General features: G+C 53.5%; 1 protein-coding gene across 6 annotated transcripts in view; it reads left to right on the top strand.

Annotated features, from left to right (window-relative positions):
• The first annotated feature begins 1,854 nt into the window (after window positions 1-1,854).
• Sox13 (SRY-box transcription factor 13) overlaps window positions 1,855-22,878 on the top strand; it is a 44,928-nt gene continuing 23,904 nt past the window's right edge. For 5 of the 6 annotated variants that reach the window (XM_026397224.1, XM_026397222.1, XM_026397223.1 and 2 more), the window contains exon 1: window positions 1,855-2,409. The gene's annotated coding sequence lies outside the window, so the exon portion shown is untranslated. Of the gene's footprint in view, window positions 2,410-2,897; window positions 2,922-22,878 lie in introns of those variants that run through there. The other variant, XM_026397221.1, reaches the window with a different exon arrangement.

Here is a 22,878-nt window from a genome sequence, read left to right as displayed (position 1 = left end):
TTCACTCCTTTGCATCCCTTTATTCCTGGGTTAGCCCAGGCCTGCACCATTTTTTACCCTGGTCATTGCCTCTCTCTCTGTTTCCAGCTAGACAGATCTTGTCAGAGACCTTACTTTGAATCCCTTAGCTCACCCCCACCCCTAACCCCGTTCCTTTCCATCAGCCAACCGATCAATAAGCTATTTATTAAGGGCCCACTCTTGGCAGAGTCCTGGTTAGGCACACAGATTTCCCTAACAGTGAACCAGAGATCTATCTCAGTCCTGTGGAGCTTACAGTCTAATAGGGAAGACAGACATAGGTGATCACCATGCTATCTGCCATCGAGGGGTTTCCAGAGCCCACGAATGAGGTGCCTCCCCCAGTTTTGGGCCATCAAGAAAGGCTCCTAGAAGAGTTGATATCCAGGCTGAGACTCAAAAGGTGAATAAAGGGAATGAGCCAGGGAAGCCAGTGGGTGAAGGATGTGGAAAATCACAACCCCCAGAGAGAAAAGGAAGCACAATAAGCCCCAGGGAGAAATGCAGAACAATGCACTCCGGACTTTCACAATTTCTCATATCTACAGCTATTCCCCTGACTGCCCAACAGACACATCCCTGCGATGACTCAGCCTCACTGAAACCCTATAAAACTCAGACCCCTAGAGTAACCACTTGCCACTTTCCTCTTGAAAATGTGCCCCTCTGCTGCTGGAAAAACCATCCCTGATCTGTTGAGATCTGTCTCTGATTCTTTTTCTTTCTCTTCCATTTGCTTCAGTGGATGAAATCCAAAGCCCTTAGAAGGCCTTGGAAGCCTCACTGGCTATCACCTGACCAAGACCAGCCACCCACACTGGGCACACACAGGGTAATTTGCAGTTTTATAAATTGCTAATCCTTTAGCTTGTCCTCTTCCAATGGTCCCTCCAAGTTCAGATGAGGCCTCCCCCAAAAGACTGATCCCAGTCCTTACATCCTAAGGCCCTCAGTAGGTCCCCGCCCAACCAGGAGTTTGCCCTGTCCGAACACTTTCCACTCACTGGAGTTGTGTGCACTCTTTCCTTCAGGAATCCAGTATCTGGTTGGGTGATGCTCACCTGTAATCAAACTTATTGGCCAGGTGGAGGTAGGAGGACTCCAAGTTTGAAGCCATTCTGAGCAACTTAGCCAGACCCTGTCTCAAATAAATAAATAAATAAATAAATAAATAAATAGGGCTGGGAATGTAGCTCAATGGTAGAGTGAACCCTGTACTAAATAAATAAATAAAATTTTAAAAATGGAAATCTAGGAAGGGCGGACAATGTCTCATTCATCCTGCTGTTCCCAGCACCCAATGGGCCAGGCATATGGTAGACATTTAGTAAAAACTTTGAAAGAAGAAAATCCAGTGGGGGGGGGGACAGTACTAAGGAGAGTCCACAGACATTAGGAAGCTGTACAGCTGCAGGTGAGATCAGATTTTTAAGGGGGGTTTTCAAATGAGGTTTTAAAAATTCCAAATCCGGCCTGTTGAAGGAATTCGGAGGTTGAGTGGATAGATAACTTCTCAGATCTTGCTCCAAGTGAAGATTTTTCTGTAGGAACCCTCATTCCTGGGCAGACGGAGTGAGCAGAATCCACTTTCTTTTTCCTACTCTCTCCACCCTTTCACTTCATCTCCACCCACCCCGCGGTCCAGAACCTTAGTCCTTCTCTTCCCAACAGAGGTTTCCAGCTGTTGATGCCTGGATGGACTCCGCTGCAGGGAGGAGGAGGAGGAAATTCTCTGTCCCTCCCTCCTTCTACATCTCCCCACCCTTCTCCCTCCCCCTCCTCCCCCTGCCGGCTCACGGTCTCCCTCCCTCTTTCTCCTCCGAGGCTGTCCAGTCGCCTCGCAGCTGCGAGCAGCGAGCACCCTGCTCCAGTCCCGGCTCGGAACTGAACTGTGAACGCGGGTCCTGGAACCCAGGCCCAAGAGCGATCACCCGGGGTCTGAGGCCAGGGCGTAGCGCCCAGCCTGGGAGGCTAACCGAGGCGCGGAGCCGCAGAGCCCGCAGGGCGGGAGGGCCGGCCAGCGCGCGTCCGGGCGAGTCTGGGAGCAAGACCGGGAAGGCAGCGAGACGGCCGCAAGCCAAGGGCAGAGGGCAGAGTGCAGAAAGCGGCCTGGCTTGGCGAAGGGCGCCGCCCGGCCGGAACCGAGCTCGCCTCCCGGGACGGTGGCCCCTCGTGGGGCGCGGACCCCGGGTGACCGCGGGTCCAGAGCGACTCCTCCTCGGCCGGCGGGGGGCGTGCCGCCTCCCAGCCCCGCCGCCCCAGCTCAGCCAGCCCGCCGTGTCGCCGGGGCATGTGAGCGGGAAGCCCAGGCTACCAGTCGCGAGGATCGCACGGAGGAGGAGCAGGAGCGCGGAGCCCCGAGCCCCGAGCCCAGCGCCTGGCTGAGTAGTAAGTGCGCCCCGCGCGCCTTCGTGCCCCTCTCCCCGGCCTGAGAAGTTTGACACTCGCGCCCCCACGTTTCTGGGCACACGGCGATCCTCTTCCCTTTGAGTTTCCATCCTTTGCAAAGTTTTTCGAGGAGGACCGGACCCTCGCCGACCCTGAACAACGCCGGCCAGTGGCGGCTCCTCGCCGGCAGAGCCCGGTCCTTGTGGAGAGGAGTGGCAGCCTGAAATGGCCGTGGGTGGCTCTGTGTATGTGTGCGCACCACGCGAGCGAGCTCCGGGCCCCCCCCCCACCCCCCAGCCCCACGCCGGCTCCTCGCCCAGCCGCCGGGCGCCAGGTCTTTTTCACCAACCGGACTGTGCGCCCAGTTTAAGGATTTCCCAGCGGGAAGCCGGGCGACGTGTGCGTGCCCCGCGTGAGGCTCGGGGGCCAGAGACCAGACGCAGAGCTCCCCCGCCCTGAGTGTGTGGGGTGCCGGGGTGAGGGCGGCCGCGCACCCCTTCCCACCGTTCCAGGTTCGTTCCCGAGAGAACCAGCCGGGCGCCGCCTCCTGTTTGTTTTCTGCTCGCGTTGCTCGCGTTCCACCCCCACCCCATCCCAGCCTCTCCCTAGCACCCCTATCTCCCACCCAAGGATGCCAGAGGGGGTCCTTTCCCCCGTATTTCACTGCAGAAGCAAATTGTGCCTGGGGATTGGGAGACGCGGAGGCGATGGTCGCTCAGTCCCAGCGGCTCGCCATTGTTTTCCCACCCCGCGCGTTCTGTACGTAAACACACACTCACACGTGTGTGTGAGTGTGTGGTGGTGTGTGCACGCGCGTGTGTGTGAGCGCGCTTGCTCGGGTTGCTTGGAGTTCCCAGACGCGCTGGGATAGCCCGTGGGATCGCTCCGCTGTCCGCCGGGGTGTTCCGGCTGGAGGTGCCCCATTATTTAACTGGAGCTGGGGAGGTTCGGTGAGCTGGGGTTGCCGGAGAGTCCCGGGCGGGGCCGCGAGTCCGGCCTGGGCGGGAAGTGAATTTTGAACTTCAGCCCTGGACCTTTCCGGGAGGACCCCGAACGCTGGAGCGGCGGCTCCCTCCCTGAAGGGCCCACGGCAGCTGCAAAGACTCCGCTGGCGCTCTTGGCAGTCGCCTCCGTGACAGGGGCTTGGAGGAAGCCGGCGAGTTTTCCTGGGAAGTTTGCTTTAACTCTGTGGGAATTTCCGGGCCGAGCGCCTTGGCGCTGGCGCTGGTGAAGGGGTCTGGCCAAAGGCAGCCGGAGAAGATGCTGTTGCTGCTCTGGGCGGGGTTTGCAGAGACCCAGTTTCCACTGTGCTCCCTTTAGGAAGGGCCTCGCTAGATGCTGGGTTTCAGCACAGTTGAGTCCTAGTTCCCCACAGAGGCGCAGCGTGAGTTCGAGCGAGTTCCTCAACTTTTCTGGACTTCTTCTTATGAAAACAGACAGAATTGCGCTCTCACCTTTGAAACTGGTATACAGTGATCCTTTGAAGGATACAGGTTTGGAAGGCATGAACTCCAGGAGGGTAGGGGTCCACCTCTTGGATCACTGACAACCAAGTGTAGCCTAGTGATTAAGCTCCAGGCAGCTGGAATTAGATCCCCAGTGCTGGTATGACTTGGAGCAGTTTAATCAACCCCTATCCTACAGTTTCCTCATCTTTAAAATGGGGCTAATATGAAGAGTACCCACTTCCTGATCCTGAAAAGGAAAAAAAAACTAATCTGCAGTTCAGTGGTAGGGCACTTGCCTAGCATGCCAGAGGTCCTGGGTTCCATTCCCAGCACGGCAAAAATTAGCTTTTAATGCATTATTTTACTGATGAATTTCTTTGGTGGTGCTGGGAATGGGACCCAATGCTTGGAGCTTGCTCTACCACTGAGCTATACCCCCCAACCTGTGCCATTCTTAAGTGAACTTGTGTAGAGCCCAGAAGAGCACTTTGGGATTGTGCCCACTTAATCAATTTTTTATAATTTGTTCACTGAACTCCTGTTCCCCGGTTCTGATTCGGGCTCTTAAGCTCAAATTTGTCCTTCCTATTCCTCATTTAATTTCATTTTCTTGAGTCTTTTTTTCTTTTGTTTTTTCCTCTCTTGCTTCACAATATTTGTGAACAGCATTTCATCTTTCCTTCTTTTAAAAAATCAGACAGGGTACCACTGTAGTATTCTTTCCAGGGAAATTGGGCCCCAGGAAGGAAGTATCTCCAAAAGGGTGTCCCCTGGGCATTCTTGGCCAGGGCTGCTGGCTCAGGATTGGATGTGCATTTTTGTCTCTGGGGCTGTGCGAATTTCCAGAGAGAGGAGCCCAGGTGTCTGGAGCCCAGGGGAAGAGTCAGGTGGGATGGGCCTGGCTGTCCCTGGAGGAGCTCTGCTCCCTGGGCCGCGTCTGCATTTCCTGCTGCTGGGACTCACTTGAGAGCCTGGGAAGGCCCAGCTGCCAGAGTACACTGAGTATGGGTTTCAGGTAAATGAGGGACAAATGTGCCACCTCTACCTTTCCACTAGTAGTTGGAATTTGGCATCCACGTAAGTTCCTTGTTTGATTGTGACCACTGCAGAGTACAAATAAAAGGTGAGGCAGCCAGAGAGAGAGGGCGACAGGGTGCCTGGGACAGGCTCCTGTCTTGCTTTCTCTTGCCTTCTTAACCTGCCCCAGGGATGGGAGAGGATGGCCAGAGATTCAATTCTTGGTGCTTGGAGATTCTGCAGGTGGAGAGCTTTCAGTGATGAGACCCCGCATTGAAGACACCTTGTTTCATTCCTCTAACAGAAACATGCTAAAGAAATGTGGCAGTCAAGTACCAGGCCCTGTCCTAGGCAGTGGGCTACAGGTGAACAAGACAGGTAGCATGCCAGCCTTCAGAGAGGCTTCTTTCTTTTTGGGGGTGGGGAGTACTGGGGATTGAACCCAGGGGTACTTTACTATGCTACATCCCCAGCTCTTTTTATTTTCTATTTTGTGACAGGGTCTTGCTAAGTTGCTGAGGCTGACCTTGAACTTGATATCCTCCTGCCTCAGCCTCCAGAGTCACTGGGATTTTAGGCAAGTGCTCCCTAGCCCTGCCAGAGGCTTCTTTCTAAAGGGGCTGTAGGGGACCAAGATAGTAGTGGCTCATCCTGTGTGATATGAAAGAAGTACCACAGGGTGAGGGAAAGAGGGTATAGAGGCCGGTGGCAGGTGGCCCTGGATTGGGAGGGCAGTGAAGGCTGCCCCACACAGGTCTGAAGACTGGGGAGAAGCAGAGGATTCCAGGGTGAGGGAATAGCAAAGGAACCCCCCCCCCACCAGGACAAGGGGAGCCAACAGCTATGTGGCTCTGGGGAGAGTCCCTGAGGACAGAGGGCTGGACCTGGCCCCTCCTCACCTGGTAAGAATCCTGTCTTTTATTGCCAGAGCCATGGGAAACCATTGGAAGCTAGAGAGCAAAATAGTCTTGATTCATGATTTTTAAAGATTATTTGGTGCAAAAGAAGCAGTAATCCTAATTGCCTCAGGGGAGGGAAATGATGGCTGAGGGAGGAAAAATTTTGTTTTTCCTGTAGGCCCCTTTATCAAAACACCAAAAAGCATAGTTAACAAAGAACAGTGTATCACCTGGAAAACGCATACAAAAAGAAGAAAAAAAAAACAGGATCTAAAACTGTATAAGTACCAATTTTGTAAAGATCTGATTGTCTGTATACACATGTCCATCACGCGCACATACGGAGAACACGGGACACATGCATCAAATGTTTACAGAGGTTAATTTGGGACACTGGATACATGGATAATTTTTTATTTCCTGTTTTAATCTTCTGTTGGTTTTTCCAATCTTCTACAGTGGTCATAAATTACTTTTATAAGTGGAGAAAAATTGTGAAAAATAGAGATGACTTTAGCCTGAAAAGGACCAAGAATGGAATTTAGGGGGGCAGGCAGGCTGCTTGAGAACTGAGAAGGAGGGTGCTTTGGATTAGGGTGGACAGTGGGAAAGTTAGTTCCCACCTAAGTAGAGCCAACAGGTCTCACAAAATTTTGCTTAATATCTTACGCTCTTACCTAAAGAGGGCTTACCACCCCAACTCTGACTTTGTGATGAGGAGTGTGAGGATCAATAAGGGTGAAGAGTGATTTCCAGGCGAGCGCGCTACCGCTTGAGCCACATCCCCAGCCCCCCTTTTTTTTTAAAGAGAGAGAGAATTTTTTAATATTTATTTTTTAGTTTTCGGCGGAAACAACATCTTTGTTTGTATGTGGTGCTGAGGATCGACCCCAGGCCGCACGCATGCCAGGCGAGCGTGAAGAGTGATTTCCATCCTTGGATTCCGCCTGCCATTCTATCTCCATTGTTCCTCTTGATGGGAAGAGCCTCAATCTGGACATTTTGCTACTTTGATAATTAGCAGAATCAGAGAAACGAGTGTATGTAGTGAGAAGGATTTAGAGCCAGGAGATACATTGGTCATTTATCATTTCTAAACCTCTCTTTTCTCATCTGTGAGATGGGACAACAGCAATGAGAATATCTCCCTGGGAGCTGTTGAGAAGCACATGGCAGCGGTTGCTTTGTGGATGGTAAAGGCTGCTGCTGAGCCGGTCTATTCCTCCAAGAGACCTAGGGGAGGACATGCCAGTCTACTAAGGTTTTCTCCTCTCTGGGGGTGCTTCAAGATGGCCTTTAGTTGGGTAGTTCTCTGGGTAAGTCTCCAGGACACTACCGGAAAAAGTGGATTCAGAAGCAGCTGGACTAGGGTGCCCCCTCCCCCAGCACATTCAGGGGTGAAGCTGTATTTGAAAAGAGCTCTGTGCTGGGAAGGCTGGCCTGCACAGTAAATCGTGCTTTGAATGGGAGTTATTTTTGTGCGCACTGTTTGCTTAAGAGGACTGCTCCTGTCTGAACTCGCAGCAGCCCTCACCCTTTGCTAGTCCCTTCCCAGAACCCGGATATGTTAGCCAGGGTGGCTGTCACAATGCTGGTCACCAGATGGGGAACCAGAATTCATGGAGGAGAGCTTCTGCATCTTCCATTATCTCCCTCCCCCAAGTTGGAGGGCATGCTCCGTATGCTGGTCCTGGCCTGGTGTCTTGACCAGCTCTTCTTTAGCCTTGGGAAGACCTGGTTAGGAGATTTGCTACAGGCCAGCTCAGCAAGGCTGCCTCTAACCTCTGCCAGCTTCTCTGATGGGGTCACTCTTTATTTATTTCCTTTAAAATGCATAATAGTTGGCCTGGCATGGTGGTACACACCTATAATCCTGTAATTCCAGCAACTGGAAGGCTTAAGGCAGGAGGATCACAAGTTTGAGTCCAGCCTCTGCAATTTAGTGAGGCCCTAAGTAACCCTGTCTCAAAATAAAGAACTAAAAGGGCTCCGGATGTAACTCGGTGGTAGAGCAACCCTGGGTTCAATCCTCATTTAAAAATAGATAAATAAATAAAATTTAAAGATGCATATACTTTCCTGAGCAGCTTGGATGTGGTGGTTTCTCCTGAGAGTGCCTGTTCCCTACCCAGGGACCTGACCCAAAGAGGCCACGTGGGCCCCAAAGCCTTCCCAGACCCCTAGAGAAAGGGGTCCATTCCCCGTGGTCATGGCACAGGACCTCCCAGACACCTCCTGGGACTTCAGGTGTATTCTTGGGTCTGGTCCACGAGTTGGCAGAGCCCTGAATGTGCCATGTGGGCCTGGCATCTCTGAGCTCCAAGTGTGCACATGGGACAAGTTAGCAAAGGAGCGGAGACTTGTGCCCAAACATGAGGATTCCGGCCTTGGGGATGCGCATGCATGGGGTAGTAGGGAGAGGAAGGAAGAAGCAGGGGCCGCATCCTCAGCTGCTACCTTGTTTTCCTAAATAGCATTCACTACTCAGGCCCTTTTGGTCTCTCTAGAAAGCCTGACACCGGGAAGCCATCAAATCTGGAATTCAGTTCCCTTGATAGGAACAGCATTCAGACTCCTCCCCCACCCCATGCTCCCCGCAGCAATGGCCTTAGCATTTAAATGGCCTTGGCACGAAGCCCCATAAGCTGTCCATGGGGTTGGGGCAAGGCTGGGGGGAAGGGTATATTAGCGTTACCCCCCACATTGTGCCCCTGTGTCTTCTGGGGACATGTCCAAGGCAGGATTTCAGTGCTTTGGCTCCGGAGGAGAAAGGGGAAGGGACCACCTCTGGGCCGCGGTACTCCTGGCGCCCTTCCCCTGTGGGTTTGGTCTGTAATCCCTGCCAGGCCTGGAGCTCCCTGGGGGATCCACCCCAGAGGAGGCCAGACTGTCTCCTCCCCTCCGCCTTACCTCCCCCAGTCCCCGCCTCCTTCTTGACTCAGAATGGAATGTGCAGCCTGTGGAACAGGATGGGGTGGGAACTCGGTCCAGTGGGCTCACTCCCTCCTCTTCACATCCCCCTCCAAAAGGGGTGAGGAGTGTCCCCGCTGCCACCCAAGTCCCACACCAAGTTGGGGCAGAGGTGGATGCCACCGGGGTCCAGGTCTGGCCCTTTGAAGGAGAGCCAGTGCAGGGGATTTCCTTGAACCCTGGTGGGGCAGGTGGGGAGTTGAGGGCAGAGCCCCTGCGGGCAGAGCAGACCCCCGTCCAGTAGCCACGGTGGCCCATCCAGGACCAGCTTCGTCGATTTAGTTTTTAAAAACTGTGGCTCATTTATTTTCTTATTTCTATGGTTTCTAGAAACAATGCCTCATTGTGTGTGACTTTTGTTATCAGAGTGAAAGGTTTTAAAATATATCTAGACTAGCCAGTGAAACAGAAATCTGTGTTTTCGTGAAAGACCAAGAGGAATCAGGGTTCGGTCAATACTAGGACATCAGAAAAGGGTCTGAGGTAGGAGGGGTAACAAGAAGACAGTCAGGGGTTCCCTGGAACCCCAGGTTGGCCCTGGCTGCGGGGCTGTGGGAGCCCTGAGGCCTCCAGCCTTGGCCCTGGTACATGGGAGAGGCTGAGCCAGGAGGGAGGTCTGGGTTGGAGCTGCCTCATAAGGACTCAAAAGAATGAACCCTCCTGGCCTCCCAGGCAGGACTGGGCCCTCTGCAGAGCAGTGGCAGGTTGTCTCTGGGATGTGAAGCCCTCTGCACCCCTTGGGCAGCCAGGGCCCGCCGCCTCAGCCCTGTTGCAGGAATCTGAAGTCCTTGGGCCATCCCCTGAGGCTTTGGTTCTGGGCCTGCTCCTTGAGGGGTGGGGCAGGGCTGGAGGGAAGGGGAATGAGAGGGTGGTGGGGAGGGTTGGGGGAAGCCTGGGAGCAGGTGGGCCAGGGCTGTCTGCACAGGTGCAGTAGGGGTGTGTGTGAATAGCAAGTGTTGAAAGCAGAACAGAGGGGCCCCTCAGCCATTTCTCTGGCTTGTAGGACTCACCTTTTCTTGGGTGGGGAGGGTGTGCATGTGCATTGTGCGTGTGCATGTGGAGGAGAGGTGGGGGATGGGGGTCCTGTTCTTCTCACTTCTCCTTGAGCTTCCATCCTCGGGCGCTCCAGGTGCCCAAGTGGATAGGGATTTCAATCCCCTACTCACCCTGCCATCCTCCCCTTACCTTCTGTAGGATCAGGGTACCTGTGCAAGCCTCACCCAGGAGAGCCTGGGGCTGGAGGAAGAGAGGAGGGGTCGAGACAGAGCCAAGGGTGGGGTCAAGTGGGATTCCCTAGAGGAGGGGAGGCCTCTCCCCTTAGTTGGGGTGAAGGTTTCAGCCTTCACTCACAGGTGCCCTGGCCAGTGAACTCCCAGTAGTAGGTCAGGAAACAGCATCAGAGAACTGGAAAGAGCCCTGTCAGCCCTTGCCTTGGATGGCCGTAGGTGGCAGGAGGGCTTTCTCTTCGGTATCTGAGGGAGACAAGGGATGAACTTGACTGCCATCTGCTAGAGCCCACTCATGATGGGGCTCTTCGGTTAGTGCAGTGTACGTGCTGCCTGGACAACTGGACATCATGGCCGTGTTGGAAGTGGCTCAGAGCAAGCACCAGGGACCTATGGTTTTCATAATGTAAGTTCCCCTTCTCTTCTACTAGGTTAGCGGAGCCTTAGATGCAAATTTCTCCTTATGGTGCCCCCATTGGGGGGCTGTACTATCTTTTTCTGGGCACTGATTGATTGGGGCTTGGGGGACCAGAATTAGGGGGTGCTTGTGTTTGAGTGTGGGTGTTTGGCAGGTGAGAGATGGTCTGTGGAGCTGGATGGACACTCCCTTTGTTGAGTCAGGGTTGTCGATGCACAAGTAGAAGTGTGAGCGACCACCAGAGCCATGGCAGATTGGGTGGATTGCTTACTTGGACAGAGTGGACAAGAGAGAGGTTCCTATAGTACCTGAGAGAAAGCCCTCCCCAGATCCTTTTGCTGTCCCTCAACTCATGGAGTCTTTGTATCCCTGCCTTCCTCTCTCCCTCTCCCATGATCAAAACTCCCCTATCCCTTGACCTGCAGGGGGTCCCTGCTGTTTGATCTCTAAGGAGATAACCAGCTAGTCAGATTTGACCAATCTAGGTGCATGGGCTGGTAGCAAAGTAACAGGTAATTCCAGAGCCGTTTAACCAGCTACGCTAACCAGCTAGCTACCTACCAGCTACCTACAGGACCTTGTTAATTGAAAAGCTGATTTTAAAATTGGAACTTGGGATGGGGAAGGGAGGGAGGGGCCCTGCAGGGGCTGTTCCCTTCCTCCTTCTGCCCACTCACCAGATATGCAGGAGTGTTGGCTTTGGGCCTTTGCCCACCACGCTGGGGCCAGAAGATCAAGAGACCTGCACAGCCCTTTCCCAACTTTGAGAAAGGTAGAGAAGTGAGTGACAGGTACAATAATGGCTGACATATGTGAGGAAGGAAGGTGCAGGGTGCTTCAGGAGCATCCAGGAGGGCCACCCAATCCAGATTTGGTCTGTTAGGGAAGGCTCCCTGTTAGACCAGGAGATAGCTTGGCAAGAGAAGGGTATAAGGGCAGATCCCCTGCATCTCTCAAGGGTCCCATCAGGGTCTCCCAGGGCATATCACATGGTCCTGTCCCTTACCAAGGACCTGGGCACATCATAACTGCAGGGCAGAGTGAGTGGTGGGCATTTGAAGACAGGTGGCCAGAGCCTCTGGCATGCAGAGGCCTTGTTTGGCTAGGAGCTGGGTGGTTGGCACCAGAACCTGAGTTTTGGTGTGTGCTCATGTGTGGGGCGCTGAGGTGGGGCTCCCTGTGGTGTGGTGTGGTTCTGTGGGGCTTGGGCTACCAGGGCATTGGAACCCAGGCAAGTGTCTTCGAGGTGTGTGTGCCCACACGCATGCGCACACTCACAGGAACGCTCTGGCCAACTGCAAATTAGCCAGACTGGCGTGAAATGCCTTTGCTGCTTCTCTCCTCTCCTCCCGTCCCTCCCTACCCTCCTGAAAAATCAACAACTGTGTCAACAGCAGGGTGATTGTGCTTGGCCAGCAGCCTCGGGGGCTGCCAGGGCTGGGCAGGTGCTGGCAGGGGCTGCGGAGCCCCACGCTGGGTGCAGGCGGCCTGGCTGCCAGGGCTGCAGGATAAACAAGGCCGCACACAGGCTCGCTGGGAAGCGAGGCCACGGCAGGCAGGAGGGGAGAACAGGTGTCCCAGGAGCTCGCAGACACAAAGGGCCTCTTGTCTCCTCCTCCCCTGCCTGGCCCAGGGAGCAGCCCCCTCTCCTCCCTCCCTCCAGGCTCCGCCCAGAGCCCAGTGACCAGGTCAGCCAGGGTGCTGTCTTGCAGATCCCCCGGCCTCTTGGCGTTGGTTTGTTCTTGCTTGAGGCCGAGGTAAGGCCAGTCCATGTGCACTAACTGAGGAGACAAGTCCCCCAGCCCTGAGGCATCCTTGGGTCTCAGTTTCCCCACTGCGAAGATGGCAAGATCACCCTGCCTTGCAGGGGGCACCCAAGAAATGGGAGGAGCACCTGGAGCTTTGGAGAAGGGAGAAGTGCTGTCAGGAGTGATGGAAGTGGGGGTTCCGCGTGGGATTTGGGCCTGGGACGTGGCAACATCTTCCTCCCTCTTGATCTCTTTATAAAACAAACCTTTACCTGCCCTAGGGACTGGGAGGCAGTGGAGAAAGACACAGAATCAGCAGACAGGCGGTTTCTGGAGCCAGGCTGCCTGTGTGGTCTTGGGAATGGTGACTTGACTTCTGTGAGCCTATAAAAGGGAGGTGGAAACGGTGGTACCTGCCTCATGCTCATGGAGCAACGGTCATGCTGGGATCTGTGAAGCTGTAAAGCAATGCGTGGCCCGCACACATACACAGGGGTGTATGTGAGTGCCTGTACTGTCCCTGTCCCTGAGAGAGTATTAGGGATTTAAATCTAGCCAAAGCCCAAGAGGTAGGCCAGGGAACAAATAATTGAAGTCTAGTGAAGTGCTAGGAGCCAGTGTGCCCAAGGTCCCTAGGATTCCCTGAGGAATCATCAACCCTTCTGGGATTGTTAGGGAAGGAGGACCTTGGAGCTGGGTTTTGAGCAGGCGCAGGAGCTGCTCATCAGGAATGTGGGAAGGTCTTCTAGGCAAGGACCCCGAGGTGTGGAAGTGCATGTATGTGCAGTGCAATTTTGTGCAGGTGACAGTTGGGGTGGCCTGGACTGTGTGAGGGGACCTGTACAGCATGGGAGGTGCCAGTATGGCTGCCACCACTCAGCAACTTTCTCCTCCCCCTACTACATTATGCACACGTCTGTCATCCTCACTCCCTCTGGAATGTTCTTCAGTTCAGAGAGAGGGGAATGAAAACTCCCTGGGGTGTTAGGGTCAGAAAGCTCTAGATATGAAGCTTCTGGATTTTGAGTCTTGGTGCTGGGCTGTTTTTCTCTCTTGTTTGAGCTTTACTTTCCTCACCCAAAAATAAAGAGGGCGATGGACTCTCCTCCGTGGCAGGGTTCAGTGAGGATGGGAGGAAAAGGTGCACAGCACCTGATATGCGTGAGCTGGTGGCCCGCGTGGCAAACCTGTCTGGGCCGCAGTCTCCATCTCTATAACAAGGGGACGTGGTCTGCGTCCTTGTTCCCATGGTTTTCCAGCCCATCGCCTGGGTAGATGAGTCAGGCTGGAGACCTAGGACCCCTGACTTGGACCAAGGGGCCCGTGCTGCACTTAGGGTCCCCAGCCAGGCCCTGCTGGATGAAGCCGAGGGAGTCTGACGCTGAGGTGGAGCAGCATTGGGTGCAGGACCCTCTTTGTGGCTGCCTGGGTGCTGCTCAGGCAGCAGGGCCCCTGTCCTTCCTTCCCCTGTGGGGAGAAGCCCCCACAGCCCTCTGGCCTCTCCCCAGGGCTGGCTGCTGTTGGAGAACCGGGGAGACTGAGGCCCCTCCAGAGCTTCTGCTGCTGACACACCCCCTCTCTGTCCCCTCAGGCACTTTGCCTCCTGGAACGTCCCTTTCACCCCTTTGCAACTTGAGAAGGACCATTTTGACCCCTTCTGAGAGACCAGGAGACTGCTGGGTTGGCATGGACAGCCACCCTCGCAGTCTCGGCTGCAGTTTTAAAGTCCAGATGTGGAGTTGGACACTCCCCTTCCTGTCGCGTGCCCTCACCGTGAGCTCCTGTGAGGCTTACTCAGGGGAACCCAGCAAACTGTCCAAGTTAGGCCGGGTGGTGAGCCTCGGTTCCCCACATTCTGCAGATGAGAAAGTCGCTGTTTGGAGAGGTGGCTTTGCTTAGGTGGCAGGGCTTCCCTAAGTCCCTCCTGGCTGTGCATCTGCAGGGAGGAGGCTGGTCCATATGGTGTGTCTGACCCCTGTGCAGAACAACTGAAAACCCGCTCTGACATCTTGCTGTCTCCTGGCCTCCTGCCCTGGCCTCTTGCCACTGGTTTTGAAAAACTGATGATGGGAAGGGCCCTGAGCGGCGTCGGGGAATGTCTGGAGCCCAGTGGATCCCCTGACATCCACAGGGAGCCCAGCCCGAGGCAAGATCCAGAAGGATGTGGCACCTGGCAGAGGCCGCCATTCTCCTCCTTGCCTCTATTACCTGGTGTGGACAGAGCCCCGCTCCCCCTTCCTCCCTGTGGCCATGTTTCTCAGGTGGTCATGAGGTGAACTGAGGCCAAGGAGAGGAGATGGTTGAAGAGGAACACTGAGAGGCAGGGCTGGGGACACTACTCTAGGGTCACCTGGCCAGATAGTCAGATGGCTTCGCAGGTATCCTGGAAACTTCACCATTCAGAGAGAGAGGAGGAAAGAGCAGCAGGGACACTTAGATTTTTCCAGGGGTCTCGTCCCTATTTACATGCGATTTGCATCTAACCTACACACTGAACAGGGTTTTGTAATCTGTCTCTGCACACATTCAGATTGGCCCTGTCCTGTTGTTCTTTCCAGAGATGGCTGCTTCCATCTTTTTGCTCTGTCCTGTTTTCCCATTGTGACCTCTCTTACAGGGAGGGCAGGGCACTGGGAACAGAGTCAGCTCGGGGTTGTCCTTGTCATCTGTCTGATGCCACCTCCCTGGGGTTAGCACAGAGGGCTGGCCCTCCACTGCTGTTCCTTAGCAGGAAGACATCATCCCAGCAGCTGTTCCTTTACCTGCATTAGGGAACAGGTGTCCACCTGCTTGGCACTCAGCAGGTGCTCCATAAATGTGAGGATAAAGCAAAATTAGAGATTGAAGGCAGAGGTGGCAGGATGGGAAGGCACACCAGACAGGTTGGGCCAGGTTTGTGCCTGTGAAAGGGGGCTCAGGCCGGGGAGTGGGCCTGGGGGGTCCTGAGGGTGGGAGGAGTTGACGGTGGTGGCCAGAGAAGGCATTTCTTTGTCTTCACAACCTTGTAGGATGGAGGGTTGAGGATGAGAGGAACAGAAAGGAAGAGGCCGATTATTTTGTTTTCCAGATTGAGAGTCTGTTATTAGCAATTTATTACATCCGGGTCTCCAGCCAAGCACATTCTGTTCTCCAGTGTCGGGGGAAAATGCTTGGGGGACATGGCAAGAGGCTGGACAGGAAGGAGGAACGGATCAACAGTTTTATGATTGACGATGTGGTGTCTTGGCCTGTGCTAGGGGACAGTTTTAATATGGGGCCAGTGCAAGCCCAGCCCTGTGTGAGGAGGCGCCTCTGGATGGCCTGAGAGGCGGTGGGGGGCGGGGAGCAGGCTCTGCTCCCACACTCACGCCCCCCACCCCGGGCCTTGGGTTTCTCATTTCTCTGTGAAACAGGTCCGGAGCAGTGACTCTCAGAGCAGAGTCTTTAAGGAACAGGGGAGCTGGCGTGTTCGAACCCAGGAAGAGAGGGAGCAGGCAAGATTGTCACCCCTGTGGAAAGAATGGTGCACAAACAACCCCCTTTTTGCAAATGCGCTGAGCTGGCGGAATTTCACTTGGTGGCTGCGAGATTGGGGCGGTAGATAGAGCTCTTCGGGCTGTGCGCCCAGGTTGTTATGTGGGGGTCCCGGAAGAGAATGGAGAGGGCCAGGCCAGTGCCCCTTCCTTTGAGCTGGCCTCCATGCTACCCAGGGCTCATCACTGGTCCCCGTTCCTGGAGGCAAGTCCCCTACCTCCATCCATCCCTCAAGTAAGTTGGCCTCCTTCTTCCCTTGTTCCCCCTCATTCTCCTCCTAGGTGTTTGTCTTTGACTACAAGTGGCTACTCCCCTCTTCAAGAGCCTTCCCCAGGATGCATGGTAGGGAAAGCTCGTGGACAGAACCTTCTCAGGGTCATGGGTGGTGGTGCCTGGTCCCCCAGGCCTCTGGAGGGAGCAGAGGCTGCGAATATTTATGTATTTATTTTTAATTTTTTGATACTGGGGCTTGAGCCCAGTGGTGCTCTACCGCTGTGCCACTTCCCCAACCCTTTTTAAAAAAATTCTTTTACTTTGAGACACGGTCTCACTAAGTTGCTTAGGTCCTTGCTAAGTTGTTGAGGCTGGCCTTGAATTTGGGATTCTCCTGTCTCAGCCTCCCGAATCTCTGGAATTATAAACATGAGCCACCATGACCAGCCAGAGACTGCTTTTTGAGTGAGTCTCCCCAAATGGTGGTTTCTTGCATTCCCGCCACTTCTCCAAGCTTGGTTCCTTTGGATGGTGGTTGATGGGCAGGTTCACTGTAAGATAAGAAGCTCTGGTGGGACTCTGGGAAGGTCGCCTTGGAGGATGTGTTGGGTGGTCCAGAAGAAGGGTATTAGGCCGAGAGAGCCTGGGCCTGATTTCCAGCTGGGAGGCAGGTCCCCCACTTGGGCACATCTCCCTGAGGTGGGTTGGTGGTTGGCTACTTGCTTCTATTCTCTGGGTTCTCAAGGCTAGCCAGGGCTTTGTGAAGGGATGGATGTGAGATTCAATTCAGTGCGTGTGTATTGTTTTTTTTTTTTGGGGGGGGGGTGCCGAGGATTGAACCCAGGGCCTGGTGCATTCGAGGCAAGCACTCTCCCAGCTGAGCTCTATCCCCAGCCCCAGTGCGTGTGTATTGAACGGGACTCAGAACTCCACCAGCAGCCCCTATGTCTGCTAAGATGACCGTGTTTGAGGGACACCTTGGACCAGGTGTACTAAGGAGCAACAGTGGCTGAGCTCCCAGCCCAGAGGCTGAGGAGGGAGCCCTGCCAGGAGGGGAAGGCATCCTGTTAATTTAGACCGCAGTTAGGCGCAGACCACCCAGCCTAGCAGGAACCTTGGACACAGGCCACCGAGCTGGGACTTTGTTGACAATGGGGAACCAGAGGTTTCTGAGAACTTTCAGAATGGGTGGCTCATTCATTCAGGCTGAAGCATCTCTCATTGTCCTTGAAATTTCCCGCAGTACCCAGTTCTTTTCCATTCAAAGGCAAGTCTTTGAACTGCCTGCAAGTCTTGCTGAACTGCCTGGTGACTGACTCCCCTTCCCTGCCAGGCCTGGGGGCTCCAGGGTGTGGGGCTGAGGTTGGTGGCTGCTTTTTCCTGTCTGCCCTGACCTACGCTGCCCACCACTTTGGTCCCACTGGGGCTCAGTGAATGTGGCCACTTTTCCTGGGAAATCCAGCTTGTCAGTTTCCTGATGAATGGGCAAACTTGCATTGTTCAGGATTGATCTCAGGATGTCATTTTAAAAGGCAGCAGTTGAGTGTATTTTTAAACAAATGAGAACCTGGCGAGATTTACCAAGCCCTCAGTGTATGAAAGGCCCTGGGTGAGGAGTTAAGGTCCTGCCCTCAGGGAGTCCCTACTCTGTCTAGGGGAGAACAAAGCCCCTTTCCCTCCTAGGTTTAGGTCTCCTCCCGTGGGGAGACAGGGGTGAGGCACAGTCAGACTGGGGTTTAGGTCCTGACTCTGCTGCTTCTGAGCTGTTGTGATTTCTGGCAAATACCAGACTCTGTGTGTGTGTGTGTGTGTGTGTGTGTGTGTGTGTGTGTAGGGGGATTGAACCCAGAGACACTGTACCACTAAGCCATAACCCCAACCCTTTTAATTTTTTTTTTATTTTGAGACGGAGTGTTGCCAAGTTGCTGAAGCTGGTTGTGATCCTTCACTCTTGGCCTCCCAAATGACTGGGATTACAGGTGTGTGCTAACATGCCTGGCCCAGAACTTTCTTTCTTTCTTTTTTTTTTTTTTTTTGGTATCAGGAATTGAACCTAGATGCGCTTACCCACTGAGCCACATACCCAGCACTTTTTTTTGAGACAGCGTCTTGCTGAGTTGCTTAGGGTCTCGCTAAGTTGCTGAGGCTGGCTTTGAACTCACAATCCTCCTGCCTCAGCCTCCTGAGCCGCTAGGATTACAGGTATGCGCTTTCATACTTGGCTCCAGAACTTTCTTATGGCCTCGTTTTTTCACCTACAAGTGGTGCCATACGAGGATGAAGAGATTTCATGAAGTGATGTACATATTACAGCACTTAGTCCACAGCCATTCCACGCTGAGGCTTGTCCTGTGGTGGGTATGCTTTGTAGGGGGTAGTGACTTCCTGGTGTCAGGAGCATGGCCTTTGTAGGATTCTGAGAAGAAGGGCTTCTCAAGACCATGCTGGGGACGGGCATCGTCATCGAGGACCCTTCCCTCATCCTCCCCATGTCCATTCCGTTGCAACAAGCAGATGCCCTGTGTCACCCTGGCTAAGTTACTAAGCTTCTTGGTACTTCAGCTTCCTCAGTGTCATATGCCATCGATAGCAGTGCCCTTGTGTAAGTGCATGAAAAGGCTTATGTGAAGACTGCCTAGAGCCGGGCGCAGTGGTGCACACCTGTAATCCCAGCGACTTGAGAGGCTAAGGCAGGAGCATTGCAAGTTCAAGGCCAGCCTCAGCAATTTAGTGAGACTCTAAGCAACTTATGTCTCAAAATAAAAAGGGCTAGGGATGTGGTTCAGTGGTTAAGCACGCCCCTGGGTTCAATTTCTGTAGCCAAAAAAGTAAATAAATAAAATAAAAAGGACTGGGGACGTAGTTTGGTGGTAAAACACCCCTGGGTTCAATCCCCCTATACCCCCCCCCAAAAAAATGTGCCTAGAACCGTGCAGAACACATAGGGGGCTTCACCTGGGGTTTGCTGCTGGGGTTTGTAACTGGCTCTACGCTGCTATTGGAGTGATCGCTTAACCAGGGTAAGAGCTTCTGTCCCAAGTGGTTCAGGGTGTTGGAGCAGGGCAGAGGTGCTGAGTGGAGATGGGCTGGGGTGGGGACCCTGCAAGATGGTCCCGGATGCAGCGCAGAAAAGAGAAGTGACTGTCATACGGCAACTACAGGCAGGGCGTTGCCAGGTGTGAGGGAAACGATATTCTGGCTCAGAGCACACTGTGTGTTCTGTCCACCCTGAGCTCAGGGGACCGTCCTGGCTGAGGAGAGCCCATTTTTATAACACCAATGGTATTTACTTGAGTTGGGGTTGCCTTAAGGCGGGAAACCACCGCATTCGCAAAACCCACTGCTGGGTTATGAATTTCAATAATTCGTAATAATAAACAGCCCTTAACTAACCTTTGGACTCAGAGCTGGGGTGGCCGCCGGCAAGAGCCTGGCAGGAAGTGAAGGCAGCGAGGGTGTGTGGGACTGCCCTCCCTGGTGACCATGGTAACAGGGCAGCTGGAGGCAGGGAGAGGCCTGGCCTACTGGCCATCCCTGTGGCACGCAGCCGGGGGAAGTAGCCTCTTTCCGAGATCCTTGAGCTGTGGTGTTGGGCTTGGAGTCAGGTGGACCTTCAGTGGGAGTCCACCCCCACCCGTTGGCTTCCGGTTTCCTCATCTGTGAAGTGGCTTTTGCCACTGCAGAAGATACCTGTGAAGCACATCTCGGGAGCTGTCATTATCTTGCTGCTAAGGGGCTTTATCCAAGGCTTGCCCTGGGCTACACCCTGAAGGTGGAAGTCGGGGGCTTAGGAACACTTTAATCTCCACAGCATCAAAGGCCTGGGAGTCTCTGCCACCTATAATTTTGTCTGTGGAAGAAGTTATAATTCATGTCCTGTACAAATGCAAAAACAGCCCTGGGAGGCCGAGTGATTTGTCCCAGGCTTCCCAGTGTGTTCAAGGTGTCCAAATCCCTTACACGTGTATGGGGCTTTGCAAACCATCTAGTGCGTCAAGTGCTAGAAAACAACCAAGGCCCCTAGTGAGCTGCTGGTGTGCCCGTTGACTTCCGTTTTGCAGATGGTAAAGCTAAGGCTCCAAGACTTTTGGAGACTTGCCCGGGATCACACCCTAAGTTTGTGGCAGAGATCAGGCCCGTACTCTGGCCTTCCGCTCTCTCCACCACACTCAGAACTATGACCGGATCCTTCTGGATTTTTTGCAGCTATTTTTCCTCCATACAGGCAGGTCTGTTAGAGTGGGTGGTCATGAGCCGGGAGGGAGAGGGTTAAATTCTTCCTCAGTGCTGAGCTGATTTTGAGCTGGGCGCCTCCAGTGACCCCATCTCTGACCCCCTTCCCCTGGGTCAGGTCTGCAGGCTGTGGGGGAAGGGAGGCAGCACAGTGAGCTCCAGTGGCGGCAGAGGGAGGGCGTGGGGAGGGACAGCCCTGAGGGCCACTCATCCCTCTCCCTCCTTGGACAAAGATGAACAAAGTCTCCCTAGGAAATCCCCCGGGTCCTGTGGGGTGGGCTGCCATCGCTGTGGCCTGTCCTCTTAATGAAGCCGCAGAGCACAGGCCGCAGAGCAGAGGCACAGGAAGCCCTGTGATCTCTGCTTGGAGTGGGTCCGGGAGAGTTCACCAGTAAAGCACCCAGTGGAAAATCAGAAAATGGGAACATCAAATAAACCTTAGGGCTAGCGGGCCTTTGGGGAGCCTGTCCTTCATTGAGAAGGACAAGGATGTTTTGGTTGGGCCGCAGAAGCCAGTGTATGTGACCTCAAGTGCAGTTCCGCCCTGCGCTCTGGGAGGGCTGCCCTGCTCCCCTTCCTCTCGCTGCCTGGTAGCACAGATGGGCTCCAGGGGAGCTTCGGTCTGGACCATTGTCCTGTGTCCTCTGCAGGCAGCCCAGGCACCTGGAGCAAACCTTATTCTGCCTTATTCAGCACATCAGGGCAGATCTGTTCTGGAAGCCAGGCGTCTGCCCAGTGCTTGCTTTGAAATCACCTCTAGAATAGGAACATTCCGGAAAGCCGAGGGACTGACCTCAAGGGAAGACCAAACTTCTTCCTCTGTCCCCAGCTTCCTGCCCCCCGCAGGTCCCTTGGCTCTGCCAAGGAATCCTAAACACACCTTGCCTTTAATTGTTCCTCGAGGTAGTGAGGAAAGACCTGGCTGGCCCGGCAGGTCTGGCATTGTCTGGCTCTGGCCAACTCTAGACACTTCAATTAGTGACTTTAATTATGGCCTTGCAAGTAGGGGCTCTCCCCAGGCAGCTGGCCTCCGGCACTGCTGCCCTCTCCGATGCCCATCTAGGGTAGTCACCAGTCTGTGATTAAAAGTGCCATGAAAGAAAATTACTAGTAGTTTCTTGTTCTTCATTTAAAAAAAAAAAAGTTGTGATAAGGCCGGGCACGGTGGCGCACACTGTAATGCCAGCAGCTTGGGTGGCTGAGGCAGGCGGATCACAAGTTCAAAGCCAGCCAATAAAACACAAAATAAGGCTAGGGATGTGGCTGGCTAAGTGGCCGAGAGCCCTTGAGTTCAATTCCCAGTACCCCCCCCCCAAAAAAAAAGTGTTAAAATATATGTAGCATTATTTTCCCATTTCAGTCATTTTTAAAGTGTGTAGGTCTGCTGGGCACAGTGGTGTACACCTTCATCCCAGCGATTTAGGAGGCTGAGGCAGAAGGATTGCAATTGTCATGCCAATCTGAGGCAACTCAGCAAGACTCAACATAAAAAATAAAAAAGGATGGGGATGTGGCTCAGTGGTAGAGCCCCCCCCACCCTGCAGCTTCAATCCCTAGTACCTCCAAATAAATAAATAAATACAATAAAGCTCAAGGGCATTAGGTACATTGGCATAGCTGTGCGACCGCCATCCAGCCACAGAACTTATTCTCCCAAACCGAAACTCATACCCATTCAACAACTCTGTTCCTCCCTCTGCCCAGCGCCTGGTAACCTCTGTTCTCTTTTCTGTTCCTAAGAATTTAACTGTTTTTAAGTACCTCCTAAGGGAAATCACTTTTCAAGTTCCACCCCTATTGTACCATGTGTCAAGATTTCCTTCCTTTTTAAGGCTGATGATCCAGTGTATGGGTGTATCCCATTTTGTTGATCTCTTCATCCTCCTGCCTCTTCATCTGTTGATGGACACTAGGCTTCTTCCTTTCTTTGGCTTTCAAGAATACTGCTGTAGCGGGGGTCGGGGGTGGGGGTGACTAGGATATAGCCCAGTTGATAGAGTGCTTGCCTCACGCTTAACTCCTGAGCCATATCCCTAGCCCTTTTAAATATTTTATTTAGAGATAGGATATCTCTGAATTGCTTAGGGCCTGGCTAAATTGCTGAAGCTGGCTTGATCCTCCTGCCTCAGCCTCCAGAGCCTCTGGGATTACAGGCATGTGCCAGATTCATGGGGCAATTTTATGTTACATGTTTGAGGACCTATCATACTCTTTTCCACAATAGTAGCAACCTTTTATTCCTACTAGCGGTTCTCACAGCTTAGTCAATACTTATCCTTTCTCCTCCTCCTCCTCCTCCTCTTCCTCCTCCTCTGCCTTCTTTCTTTGTGGGTGTGTGTTGGGGGTAATGGTCATTCTGGGGGGTGTGGAGTCTCGTCTCATTGTAGGTTTTTTTTTTTTTTTTTTTGCTTTGTTTTGTTCGCAGTACTGGGGATTGAACCCAAGGTGCTCTACCTCTGAGCTATATCCTCAGCCTTTTTAGTTTTTATTTTGAGACAGGGTCTCACTAAGTGGCCCCGGGAACTTGTTATCCTCTGACCTCAGCCTCCCTAATAACTGGGAGTAGTTAGGATTACAGGTGTGTGCCACCATGGGTGGTTGTTCTTTGTTTTTTCAAGGGAAAATTAAGGTCCCAGGAACACAGTGTTTTGGCTCTCCTGTCCCAGAAGCAGTCAGGCTTTGGGCCCAAGCTTTCCGGCCCTGCTCATGGCTTTAATCCTGGGTCATGGCTTCCATCCTCCATGGGAAACCTCTTTGTTATTTTTTGTCCCTGGCTCAACAGAG

Source organism: Urocitellus parryii, chromosome 9 (genome assembly GCF_045843805.1).
Source record: "Urocitellus parryii isolate mUroPar1 chromosome 9, mUroPar1.hap1, whole genome shotgun sequence".
NCBI classification, from domain to species: Eukaryota; Metazoa; Chordata; class Mammalia; order Rodentia; family Sciuridae; genus Urocitellus; species Urocitellus parryii.
This window is presented reverse-complemented; position numbering and strand designations above follow the sequence as displayed.